This window comes from Hyperolius riggenbachi, chromosome 3, assembly GCF_040937935.1.
Source record: "Hyperolius riggenbachi isolate aHypRig1 chromosome 3, aHypRig1.pri, whole genome shotgun sequence".
In the NCBI taxonomy this organism is placed as follows: domain Eukaryota; kingdom Metazoa; phylum Chordata; class Amphibia; order Anura; family Hyperoliidae; genus Hyperolius; species Hyperolius riggenbachi.
Genome location: NC_090648.1, coordinates 321,179,289 through 321,191,633, shown reverse-complemented (window position 1 = coordinate 321,191,633; position 12,345 = coordinate 321,179,289). Strand labels below are relative to the sequence as shown.

Below are 12,345 nucleotides of genomic sequence, written 5' to 3'. Positions count from 1 at the left end.
GTTTGTGGATTGCGTTCATCTCTGTGAAGAGATAACGAATCCTTCTGAATCCTGTTCTGTTACTGTTTGTGGATTGCGTTCATCTCTGCGAAGAGATAACGAATCCTTCTGAATCCTGTTCTGTTACCGTTTGTGGATTGCGTTCATCTCTGCGAAGAGATAGCGAATCCTTCTGAGTCCTGTTCCCTGTATTACTCCAGTCCTAGTCAGCGTTCCTGCTTATGTCATATATCGGTTCATTGCCGATATATACATATGTTAGTCAGACGTTACAAATAGTTTCATTGATAGCTGTAATTGTAATACGCTAGGAAAACATACTTATTGTATATTTATCTGTGTTACGTTCATCTATCTTAATCCTGCTGTTTCCTGACTGTCCTGTCCTGTCTTTGTGAGGCACGCCATCGCCGCAGCGCATTGGCTGCCTCATTCCAGTCTGTCTGGTTTTGGACGCTTGCTGTCGCTAAGTAGCCGCTTGCTAGCAAGCGTTCATTCTGTCTACCTGTCCTGATCTCCTCAGTTCTGGTTTGTGCGCTCAGCGCTACTTTGCGCTGAGACGTTATAACGAAAGCATTGTTTGTGGCTGTCAGATCTGCACCGGCTCTGTGCGCCACAATCTCCTATTGGAGTCAGTCCTCCCCTCCACTATACTAGGGATAGCCTGTTTCCTGGTGCTAGTGTGTGTACCTCCTCCACGCCAGCTCATGCGTTGCATGCTGACTGTGGAGAATACACCACCAAGCCTTACATTATGAAAACCCCATTACCAATCCCCATTGTGGGGGGGATTCCCAGAAAGTATGACACTGTTAATTATGGTTCCTGTTCCTTTAAGAAATTTGAAGAACTTAGCTCTGAAACAGAAAATGAGTTTTTCTCTGAATGTGCCAGGTTCCTGACCAATCCTGATCTCCAAGCGACTCCTGTTTCAACCTGGGCACTCCAACTAAGTTATATTTTGTTTAAAGGGGAATTATTCCAGTGGGCATTTGATGTTCTCAATCATTCCGATATGAAAGAAAGACCGCTGGAATTTCTAGCGTTTGTGATCCATAACGGGTTGCGCATAGATCCATTGCCTTTTCCTCTTAATGAACTCCTGGCAGCAGGTCAATCAGCTACTCCGTCAATTGCTTGCAAAAATCATCAGCAAGCAGAAGGTGTTACTGATAATTTTCCTGCAGCCTTGAATAAATCACCAAGAACAGCAGGGAAAACAGCAGGGTCTAAGGCCAAACGCAAACGTTCTAAGAAACGTGTCCGATCTGCAGAGTCGTTATCCTTAGCGACTGAGACCTATAATGAGATTCTGCCATTAACAGATAATGAAATGCAATTGTCTTTCAGGGGAGTTAAATGGACTTATGAAACTACTAATGAACTTTCCTCCCTGGCTAGGGAAAATAAAGATTTTTGTTTAAAAAAATTATCTGAGTATGATTATGAGGAGATATTACAGAGTATTGAACAAATCAACTTATTTGTAAAGCAAGGAAAGTTTGCATACACTACAGTTCAGCACTTGCTACAGGTATTGGAGATTCTTAGGAATAAGGAATCTGCCAATCACCTGCTAATTAACCCAATATATGTCCCTGCTACAATCATATCTGCAAACCATGATCTGCCTGTTAAGTATGCTTGGAATCCTCCATTTGAGAAAGGAGAGATGGAAGCTCTGGTCAATGAATGGAAGAATGATTCAAGTTCATTTTGTCAATTTTACAGTGCAAAAAGTGAATTGGTATTGAATGCATGCATTAAGTCTGCCTATAACCTAATAAAAACTGGTGTGTGTGAGTATGACTTTGTGGCTCCATTGATTGATGTGTGGGAACTGATTTTGGATGATTTTTATGTGACTCCGAATTCGCAAATTTGGCGTTCTGACCCGCCTGCTTCAGCACCTTTGGCTGATTCAGCAGGTGATTCGGAGCTCTTTTTGTGTGAAATTGAAGTTCCTGCAATTCCACCCTGTACCATGGATAACTCAGTGTTACTTCCCAGTAAAACAGAAGCCACTGATACATTCTTAACCTTGCCCTGCGCAAATTTCTCAGCAGAGAATCCAGAGGTCCTGCTGACTTCCGAGTCCAGCCTAGCCAGTACTCATGACTCTTTGTTTAGTGAAACAGACACCAGAAAAATTTTGCCTAGTCCAGTGGGGGCTGCTGCAATACTGACTTGTTCTGCAGCGCCTCATGAGCTCCAATCCAGTGTATTAAATGAGTCTCTGTCCAGTCCAGAGGTAGTTGTGGAGTCCCTGTCTGGTTCAGTGCATACATCAGAAGATTTGTCCTGTCTTGTTAGTGCCCCTGAATCTGATTTGTTACTGACTTTGCTGGAATCAGCGACATCTAAGTCTGATCCAGCATTCTCGTGTAAAAGTCCAGTAGTTGCGAAGTTTAGTCATGATGATTTTTTTTTGGCCAGTCCTGGTTTTGGTCCTGTCTTGGCTGACCCTGAGGCTCACAGTTCCTTGACATGCCCAGAGGTTTCTCTTGTGCCGGTGTGCCCAGATGTTCTTTGTGTGCCAGAATGCCCAAGTGTGTCTAAGGTGTTAGCGTGCTCTGATGCTTCCTTAGTGGGAACACGTTCTGATATTGCCAGTCTGCCTGCATGCCCAGAGATGGTTCTGGTCCCTGAAAGCCCTGATATTGATGTTTGTCCTTGTGGCCCTGACTCGGGAATTGCCCTAGGTTCCATAGGGGTTCTTGATGGTTCTCCATGTGAGCCTAAGGGGCATTCTGACCTATGGGGATCTCTTTGGAGCTTCAAGGTGTTCTGGGAGGTCTCTGAGAAAACTTGTCCTGGTGCCTTGGACTGGTTCAACAGTGGGTTTTGTGTTGGTAAAGACAGTACCGGTGGGCATTGCAAAGGCTTTGGCATTTCTGAACGGTTCCTGGAAGGCGGTGGGTATCGCTCAGGGAGTTACGGAGGGCTTTCTTCTGGAAATCATGGTTCTGATGGGTGTCACACTGGGGCTTGTAGTACTGATGGGCATGGTTCTGTAGGTTCTGGTTCTGATGGGTCCAGTCTTGTGGGGACTGATTCTGGAATTCGGTCTTGCCGGGCTGTCCCGGTCATCATGAATTATCAGTCAGACTGTTTTGTTGGGAATTTCAGTTTTGAAAAGCGTCTGGAATCCGCTTTTAAAGGCGGGGGTACTGTAATGATCGCTGCTGCAGCAGCTATTACTGGAAGTAGTAGTGCTGCAGCTCAGGCAGTTCTGATCTATTTCCATGCAAGCTGCATAGCTTTGTCTGTCTTTCCCTGCTGTCAGCTTGTGACTGATTATCATTCACCTGTGTGGGAATCTGCATGTCTGCTCCCATTGGATGACCTCAGTATAAAGATCTGCTTCCTGCAGGGTTTCCTTGGGTTTTCATAGCTTCAGTGTAAGCCAGTCTTGCTGTCGCTTTAGCCCCCGATCGTGTTTCTTGTTATAAAGATACTTTGCTGGTCTTTGCATCATATATTGGTTCATTGCCAATATATATGCATACCAGCACGTTTATTATTTTCCTTGTATTTGTGTTACGTTAATACATTAGTGTCGCTGATGTATACGTACACGAACTGTTTATATCCTGTGTGCAGTTAGTCAGCTTTCCAGCACGTTTTGGTAGGTTGCGCGTACCGTGACCACCCGTGCTAAGGTAGTTACCCTGCTTCTGGTTCTGTTTGTGGATTGCGTTCATCTCTGCGAAGAGATAACGAATCCTTCTGAATCCTGTCCTGTTACCGTTTGTGGATTGCGTTCATCTCTGTGAAGAGATAACGAATCCTTCTGAATCCTGTTCTGTTACTGTTTGTGGATTGCGTTCATCTCTGCGAAGAGATAACGAATCCTTCTGAATCCTGTTCTGTTACCGTTTGTGGATTGCGTTCATCTCTGCGAAGAGATAGCGAATCCTTCTGAGTCCTGTTCCCTGTATTACTCCAGTCCTAGTCAGCGTTCCTGCTTATGTCATATATCGGTTCATTGCCGATATATACATATGTTAGTCAGACGTTACAAATAGTTTCATTGATAGCTGTAATTGTAATACGCTAGGAAAACATACTTATTGTATATTTATCTGTGTTACGTTCATCTATCTTAATCCTGCTGTTTCCTGACTGTCCTGTCCTGTCTTTGTGAGGCACGCCATCGCCGCAGCGCATTGGCTGCCTCATTCCAGTCTGTCTGGTTTTGGACGCTTGCTGTCGCTAAGTAGCCGCTTGCTAGCAAGCGTTCATTCTGTCTACCTGTCCTGATCTCCTCAGTTCTGGTTTGTGCGCTCAGCGCTACTTTGCGCTGAGACGTTATAACGAAAGCATTGTTTGTGGCTGTCAGATCTGCACCGGCTCTGTGCGCCACAATCTCCTATTGGAGTCAGTCCTCCCCTCCACTATACTAGGGATAGCCTGTTTCCTGGTGCTAGTGTGTGTACCTCCTCCACGCCAGCTCATGCGTTGCATGCTGACTGTGGAGAATACACCACCAAGCCTTACAGTTGTCTTGCTTAATATGTCCACCCTCATCGCAACTTCAGCATCCTGGTGGATGGCAGCAGATTCTTATTAAAAGAATGTCCCAGTACATTTCTCCATAATTTATCTTCCCTTCAGTTATATGAAGTCTGCCAGTATAACATAACAACCCCATACCATGATGTTCCCACCTCCAAACTTCACTGCTGGTGTGGGATGTTTTTTTGGGGAAAATGGCAAGCATGGTGTGTGCAATGACATCCAAAGAGTTTGATTTCAGTCTTATCTGACCAGACTATATTCTCCCAGTATTTCAATGGCTGGTCCAAATGTTGTGCAGCACAGTTTAAACTAACTTCGACATACATTTTCTTCAGCAGCGCAGCCTTAATGTGGTTAGCGTGCACAGAGGCCTTGTCGTTGAGTGCAATACTTTTTGTTATCTTTGAAACAGCTGCACCTGTTCATTACAGGTCTTTCTGAAGCTCTTTGTGAGTGGCTCTTAGACAATTCTTCAGATATTATTTTGACTCCTCTGTCAGAAATGTTTAGAGGACCACCTGACAGTTTAAAATGATGTTCTTTCCACCTCCAGATTATGGACCCAACACAGTTCTCACTGGAACATTCAGAAGTGTAGAAATGCATTTGTAACCAATACCATCACTGGCCCTTTCTGCATTCAGATTTTTCTTCATTATAAATACCTGCAGCAGCCACTGTCCGACAACATTTGCACTGATTAAAGGAAGCCCCAGGTGAGAAGAAAATGGAAGCTGCCATATTTATTTATTTTTAAACAATACTTTACTTCTAATATATAGACTCTGAAGGGAATGCAGCAGATCAGGTACTATGACTCAGCTGTCTCAGGTTTTATTGGATTAGCCATATGCTTGTTCCAGGGTTTTGACTCAGACACTACTTATGCAAGAAGATCAACAGGGCTGCCAGGCAGGGCCGTGCCGAGGCAGAGGCAAGAGAGGCTCCAGTCTCAGGACGCAGTGAAGGAGGGTGCACACAACTCAGCTATCATTCCCATATTGTGTTTGAAGCAGAGAAAAATAAGAAAAGGGGATACATGGCAGTGACTGCAAGCCAGATAACTAGAGATTAAGGTGATGGGTTGTTTGGGGGCCCTGGGGCGCCTCTTATTATAATAGCAATCAGTGTGTGACGGCTGGAGTGGGAGGGATGGAGGGGCGCACTTTTGTGTCTCAGGCTTGGGTGCTGGAGGACCCTGATCCGGCTCTGCTGCTAGGCAACTGGCATTGTTTACAAGGAAATAAATATGTCAGCCTCCATATCCCTCTCACCTCGTGTTCCCTTTAAGCAATGTAAAGTGTTAATAATGCCCATTTCTTAACGCAGCTATTCATATGGCAAAAAGTGCAGGAATAGCAAAAAAGTGATTTTTTTTTTACCCTTGTATCACTCTTTTATAAAGAGACTAAAACAATGTTGCAAAATGTTTAGTGTTAACTAGGCCATAGCCAGTTTTCCGTTACGTTGTGTTCCTGTGCGTGCTGTTTGATCCCCTTCCTGTTGTGAAGCCTTCTGTGTAGGAATAATCCCTATGTAATGCAGTCCAAGTGTATCCACTGCCTTGGCCAACTAAAACACACATCTCCAGTGATGCTGACGTACCTGAAGTAATCTACAGTGTTTTTTTTAATTGTCAGTAACAAATGTATGCATCTTTTAAAGGAAACCTAAATAAATAAAAAAGTTCAACTCACCTGGGGCTTCTACAGGCCCCCTGCAGCCGCACTGTGTCTGCTCCATCACGGAACAATGCTCCAGTCCCCTGCAGTGACTATGTTTCGATTTCGGCGACAGAGCTAGTCGCAGGCCACTGAGCATGCGCAGCACTGGTTGCGCGATCCACAATCATGCTCCCGCCGCCGGGAGTATACTGCGCATGCGTAGTGTGACATTTTCCGTAAGAGCTTGATCTAGGATGCGGGTTGCCAGGGCCTTGCAGGCGCAGTGGCCTCATTTAAAACTTCACTGGAGACCGGCTGCAGGTCGGCTGCAGGGGCCAGTAGATGTCATTAAGACAATAGTTAGTCTGTTTTATTAGTTCAAATGTAAAGATGTACTCGTTTAACCAAACACTAATGACTGTGTTTTAGTGACTGTAATAGTTAGATTTGAAAATGATTTTCTTCTTATTTAATAGTCTTTGGCTTATGTCTGTTGGCATTTCCGGCAAGGTTAACAACTGTGAATTATAACATCAAGATATTGCCTAATAAGCAGGTGAGCATGAAATACGTGCTGCAGGATTTACTTCAGGGCATTTCATTCATGGCTGTTGTCAAGCCATCTGCAAGCAATCTTGTCCTTCATCTGACTAATGAACCTTTGATGAAGTGTAATTTGGCCAAGTCAAATCAACTAGCAAAAGTCTGCACTGTAAATTAAAGTTCCCTGTGTAAGCAGCTGGAAAAATTAATACATGGGTGTGTTATTTAACCTTTTATGAGGTTTTCTTTTTAATAGCCATAAAAACAAATTAAAGTGGACCTGTACTCTATTTCCATGTCTCGAAAAATTAGAATATCGGGAAAAGGTCCATTTATTTCAGTAATTCAACTTTAAAGGTGAAACTAATATACGAAATATGAAACCTTTGCAGTTGTTTTGGATTTATTAGCTGATTAGAGTCTGACACTTTAAGCCTAGAATATTGAAAATGTTCACAATATTCTCACTGGATAACCAGTGAGTTATCCAACTGACAGTGATCAGTTGGATAGCTCACGCATTATTATGACTGTGAACTGCAATGGAGACTGGCCATATACATTATTACAAAGCCTGCATGCAGTGAGGGTGAATAACGCGATCAATTACTGTGAACTTGTGAACTGCCCCATAGAACTGTATGGGCAGTGAGCTGACATGCAGAATTATTCTGCAAAGCATCTGACAACTGTGAACAGGGCCTGATGGTCTGAGATTTTGATTTTGGGGTTCTCATAAGCTGTAAATCATAATGATTAAAATTATAACAATTAAAGGCTTGAAATATCTTGCTTTTCATGTAATGGGCTTGATTCACTAAGACAAATAGCATGTCTTATCAAAGTTAACACGCCTTATCAAAGTTAACACGCCTTATCAGAGTAGCATAGCGAGCACTACGACCCCAGGGGCTCAGGGCAGGACGAGTGGAGCTCTCGTCATTGCCAGTTAGCAGGCATACGTTCTTAGCACTCACTATGCTACTCTGATAAGGCACGTTAACTTTTTAAAAGTGTGTTAACTCTGATAAGGCATGCTATTTGTCTTAGTGAATCAAGCCCAATGAGTCTACTTCATGTATAAAGTTCACCTTTACGTTGAATTACTGAATTAAATGGAGTTTTGCACAATATTCTAATTTTTCGAGTTTCACCTGCATTATCTATAATCAATAATATATTTTCTTCTTCAAATGGAATGAAACTCAAAATTACATTTTTGCTCTACAACATTAAACACAGCAAATAAATAAATAAATATGAAATGTGGTTTTCTACTGTAAAGCAGGGACATAGGAAATTGCAATCTAGCTAATCTACTGTTCTTCCCACATTTGGCCCATAACACTGGTATTCTGTGTAGAGGACTTTGCTGTATACGCTGTTTATTTGCACCTATAAACCTGCTTACTTTTGGAATTGACCCTTTTTGGGTTTAATTGAACTTTAAATCGTACCTGAGATAGGGTATATTGGTGTATTCACTTGTAAATACCCACGGTAATCTGGCCAGTCGTGACTTTTCGTATGCTTCTGCGCATGCGTGGCCCAGACGTGCGCGCACATCCGCTGCTCTTCCGTGCCCGGGAGCACTATGTGCCTGCGCAGTACTACAGAACACTCCCAGATGTGGAAGTGCGACAGAGGGGGGAGGGGTGGTGGTGTGTGCGTAGCCTGATCTGTGTGTGCGCAGAAGAGCGCAGTTGGCCAAATTACAGAGGACCTCAGGGGACTGGAGGAAGCCCTAGGTAAGTATAAACACACCAATACAACCCATCTCAGGTTTCCTTTAAATGAGCAGTGAGAAAATGCTGAAAAATTGAGTTCTACACATTAGGGATTAAATGGCTATTTATAGTAGGCAATGTTAATAGATGAAAGCACTGTATTCAGTTGATGCTTCTAACAATGGAATGACTAAACCTTTGCTCCAACATATTGTTCTATATAACATTAATGTAGTGGTATTCTTATGACGTTATTAGCAATAATCACTAACAAACCGTTTCTTTCTTTCTGCTCACATTTTGTAGTTGAAGAGCTGATCTGCTGTATCATGTGCTTAATACATATACAATGTAGGGCGAAGATAGAGTTAAATGTGCATAGAGACCCATGGCTCTGCAGCTAAACCATTAATCCATTGATGCATACTATGTATGCAGCCTTACCACCTCAGCAGGATTGCTTACTGTGAGTAACAGGGTCCTCTTTAGCCCCATCATGTCTCTGCAGTTGGCATCAGAGCAGGATTATCCACAAGGCAACCTAGGCAGGTGCCTGGGACACAGTGGGTATCAGGTGGCAAAACTGCCACTTTCTCTGACCCTTCTCCTATCTTAGAACCATAAGAAGTGTAAGGATGAGCCAAAGCTACTACCTTGCCCAGGGCCCCATTTCATCTCAATCCATCTCTGGTCAGCATCAATGAGGGTCAGAATTGTCCTTGCCCCTTGTGTCTCACGTCACTTTATGACAAGTGTACTGCTAGATATTTTGACTTCAATTGATCACTGGCAGATTCAATACAAGAGAAATGGAATTTTCCTGGAATTGTCAACCCCTGTATGTAGGAAGAGGTTATGAGGAAGAAATCAATAGTAGGTCAGTGAAGGAACGGAGAGGCTGGATGAAGGTGTATGAAAACGCATTCAGGACAGTAGAAGGAGAGGGTTTTAATGACAAAGCACATTAGCTTGTATTTGATTTTGAAGTGAAATGGAAGCAAGAGCAGAGATTTATAAAGAGACGCAGCAGCAGCTGAGGAGTAGTAAGATAGAGAAGTCTAGCTGGAGTAATCATGGTAGACTGTAATGGAATGAGACTAGCTAGTGGAATGCCTATATAAGAGAAACAGCCAAACCAAAAGATAATAAGAGTGTGTATCAGGAGGAGGACATCTGGGGATAGAAATAAGCATATCTGTAAAATTATGTGTTGGTGGAAGCAAGCGCTGTAATAACAGCGCAGGAGATTTGGGCACAGCCAGCGCCACCATATACCGTAATAGGAATTATGGCTATAGTGGCGCACAGTGAGTAACTTCGGCCGTCAGTAGATGGAGCTGAAGCTACTTTTAAAATACTGTAATTTGGCCTACAGCAATAGCTGGAAGCCGAATTGCATCATTCCCAACTATCCACATGGGCCTAGAGGGGGAATAGTAATTAACGCCACAGGGACTTGTAGCAGCAGCAGCAGGATTTTAAATATGATTTGAAATAACCAATTAAATTACCCTTTATAAGAGATCCACATGTTCTGTGGTATCACCACCTGTAGCATAGGAAGCTCTAATTGCTGTATTTAGAAAGTGGACATAAAGGTGGCCACTAACGATCCAATCTTTTTCATCCAAATTTTACCAAATCTATGTATTATAAGGGTAAATTCAGTGAATATATTGAATAGATAATTTAGGCAGTTCCCTTATATTATATAGAAATGGTAATATTGGATGAAAAGCTTGGAGCATTAGTGGCCACCACCATTAGGCTTCATTCAGGCCCCTTCACAGTGGTGTGTTGCGGTGCGGCCTAATGGACAATTTGTAACGTGGTTTGTCGCAATGCACCACCTATACAACATTCACAGTGCGGCAGGTGCATTGCGGTATAATGGTTTGCGGTATGGAAACGCAATGCATGCAGTGCATTACTGGTAAACGTGCGCATTAATAGTGGTGATGAAGCATATTTTTCATTGACTGTATGCTGCACTGTACCCCATACAACACGACCACAACCTGTTACACAGGGAACACAACGCGAAGTCCCACTGTGAACATGGCCTCACTCTCATATTCATATTTAAAATCAATAAGCTAAAATGATGAAACTGAATAAGATTCAAAGAAAAAAAAAAGAGGAGAAAACTGAAGGAATTCCTGCTTGGTGTTTATGTTTCCAGTAACTGCAAAATGTGAGTTGGGTTGCCAAATCACTGGTGTCTGCAATGGAATTTTCTTAGCACCAAGCTTATATCATTTCACTTTTACACACACCCAAAACAAGTTTGGGATAAAACGTCGTTATGAGGAGTGTCACGTGTTGTAAATAATCCCTTCAAGCACTATTATACTGGAACCATAGCATCCAGGGGGAAAGAAGCTACCATTTCCTAAAGAAGCAAAAGTTGTCATTTGAGGAGCCAAGTTTCACAAACATGTTCCGGTCATGAAAATAAAATGCTTGGCTCTCTAGGCTAAGGGCAGTGGCGTAGCAATAGGGGGTGCAGAGGTAGCGACCGCATCGGGGCCCTTGGGCCAGAGGGGCCCCGAAAGGGTCCACCCTCTATCACAGTATTAGCTCCCTATTGGTCCTGTGCTCATAATAAACACTTCTATAGATGCTTTGAATACTGGTAATCATTAACAAACTGTTCCCCATCCCCTTCTTGCAACTCTGACACTGGGGTTGTCCTTGGCAGGTTTTGGTGCGCCGTATCAATTGTTATGTATAGAGTGATTGGGGGCCCCATGTAAAACTTGCACCGGGGCCCAGAGCTCCTTAGCTACGCCACTGGCTAAGGGCGTGGATGGGCAACAAAGGATCGCGCTGCTTTGACAAAGCAGAGGTTTTGTGAGAAGTATTAATTTTACTAGATGAACCTGTTTCCTGACACACAAGCAGGTCATCCCTCACACAAAAACTACAGGCTGAGGCTGCTGAATGACACACATCAGCAGCGGCGCTGACTGAGGGGAAGGGAAAGCGGGTCATGTGACCAGGCTGCACAGCCGGAGAGAGCAGAGCGGCAGCAGAGATCACGCTGGGCATCGCTGTGTGTGTGTGGCAGCCTGCGGGAGAGGGGAGACTGGTCAGTCATTGCTGCTCTACAGGAGGTAGCTGAGGCACGTCACTGTCTGCAGTAGCTGACTGTGGAACATAACTGGCCAGAAGAGCTAAAAAGTAAGTATGGGACTTCTTGTGTACTGTGTCTAGACTGAAGCACATAAGTTATATGCTGTACAGCTGAAATCACTGAATGCCAGCAACCTAAAACACCTGTAGATCAGTAACAAATATTTATTATGTTTTTTTACAGTATTGTTTATTATGCTTGTTTTGAATTGTTTAAATTCACCATAAATGTATTTTGTAAGTTGTGTGCCAATGTCTGTATAAACTTAAAAGTCATAGGAGTGACGAGCAATGTTGAAAATGAGTGGTATAGATTCAGAACACCTCTTATTATGGATTAGGGGAACAATTTACATGAGAAACTATATATACCACAATACAACCTGCAAAGCTCAATGGGTATTAGATAAGCAAATAAGGGAGGATGACAGTTAGTTTATCATTTTACTTTAGATTAGTTAACTGTGATTTTCAGCAAAGTGCTGTTGTGTTGTTCCATGTGGGGTGTCTACAGGTGAAAGTCGAAAAATGTGAATACTGCATTGTGCAAAAGTTCATTTATTTCAGTAATTCAATTTAAAGGAAATCTGTAATGCAAAAAACTCCTCCTGGGGGGTACTTACCTCAAGAGGAGGAAGCCTCTGGATCCTACCGAGGCTTCCCCCGTCCTCTTCAGCCTACTGGACCCATTGCTGTCAACCCCCAAACTCCAAGTGTGACAATATCTACCTTTTGTGCTCCAGCGCACGCTCAGT

General features: G+C 43.2%; 1 protein-coding gene across 4 annotated transcripts in view; it reads left to right on the top strand.

The window, feature by feature from the left end:
- PLEKHG7 (pleckstrin homology and RhoGEF domain containing G7) overlaps positions 1-12,345 on the top strand; it is a 162,510-nt gene that overhangs the window by 66,363 nt on the left and 83,802 nt on the right. For 2 of the 4 annotated variants that reach the window (XM_068272772.1, XM_068272770.1), the window contains exon 1: positions 11,456-11,638. The exons of 1 other annotated variant lie outside the window; for it this stretch is intronic. The gene's annotated coding sequence lies outside the window, so the exon portion shown is untranslated. Of the gene's footprint in view, positions 1-11,454; positions 11,639-12,345 lie in introns of those variants that run through there. One more of the 4 variants, XM_068272773.1, reaches the window with a different exon arrangement.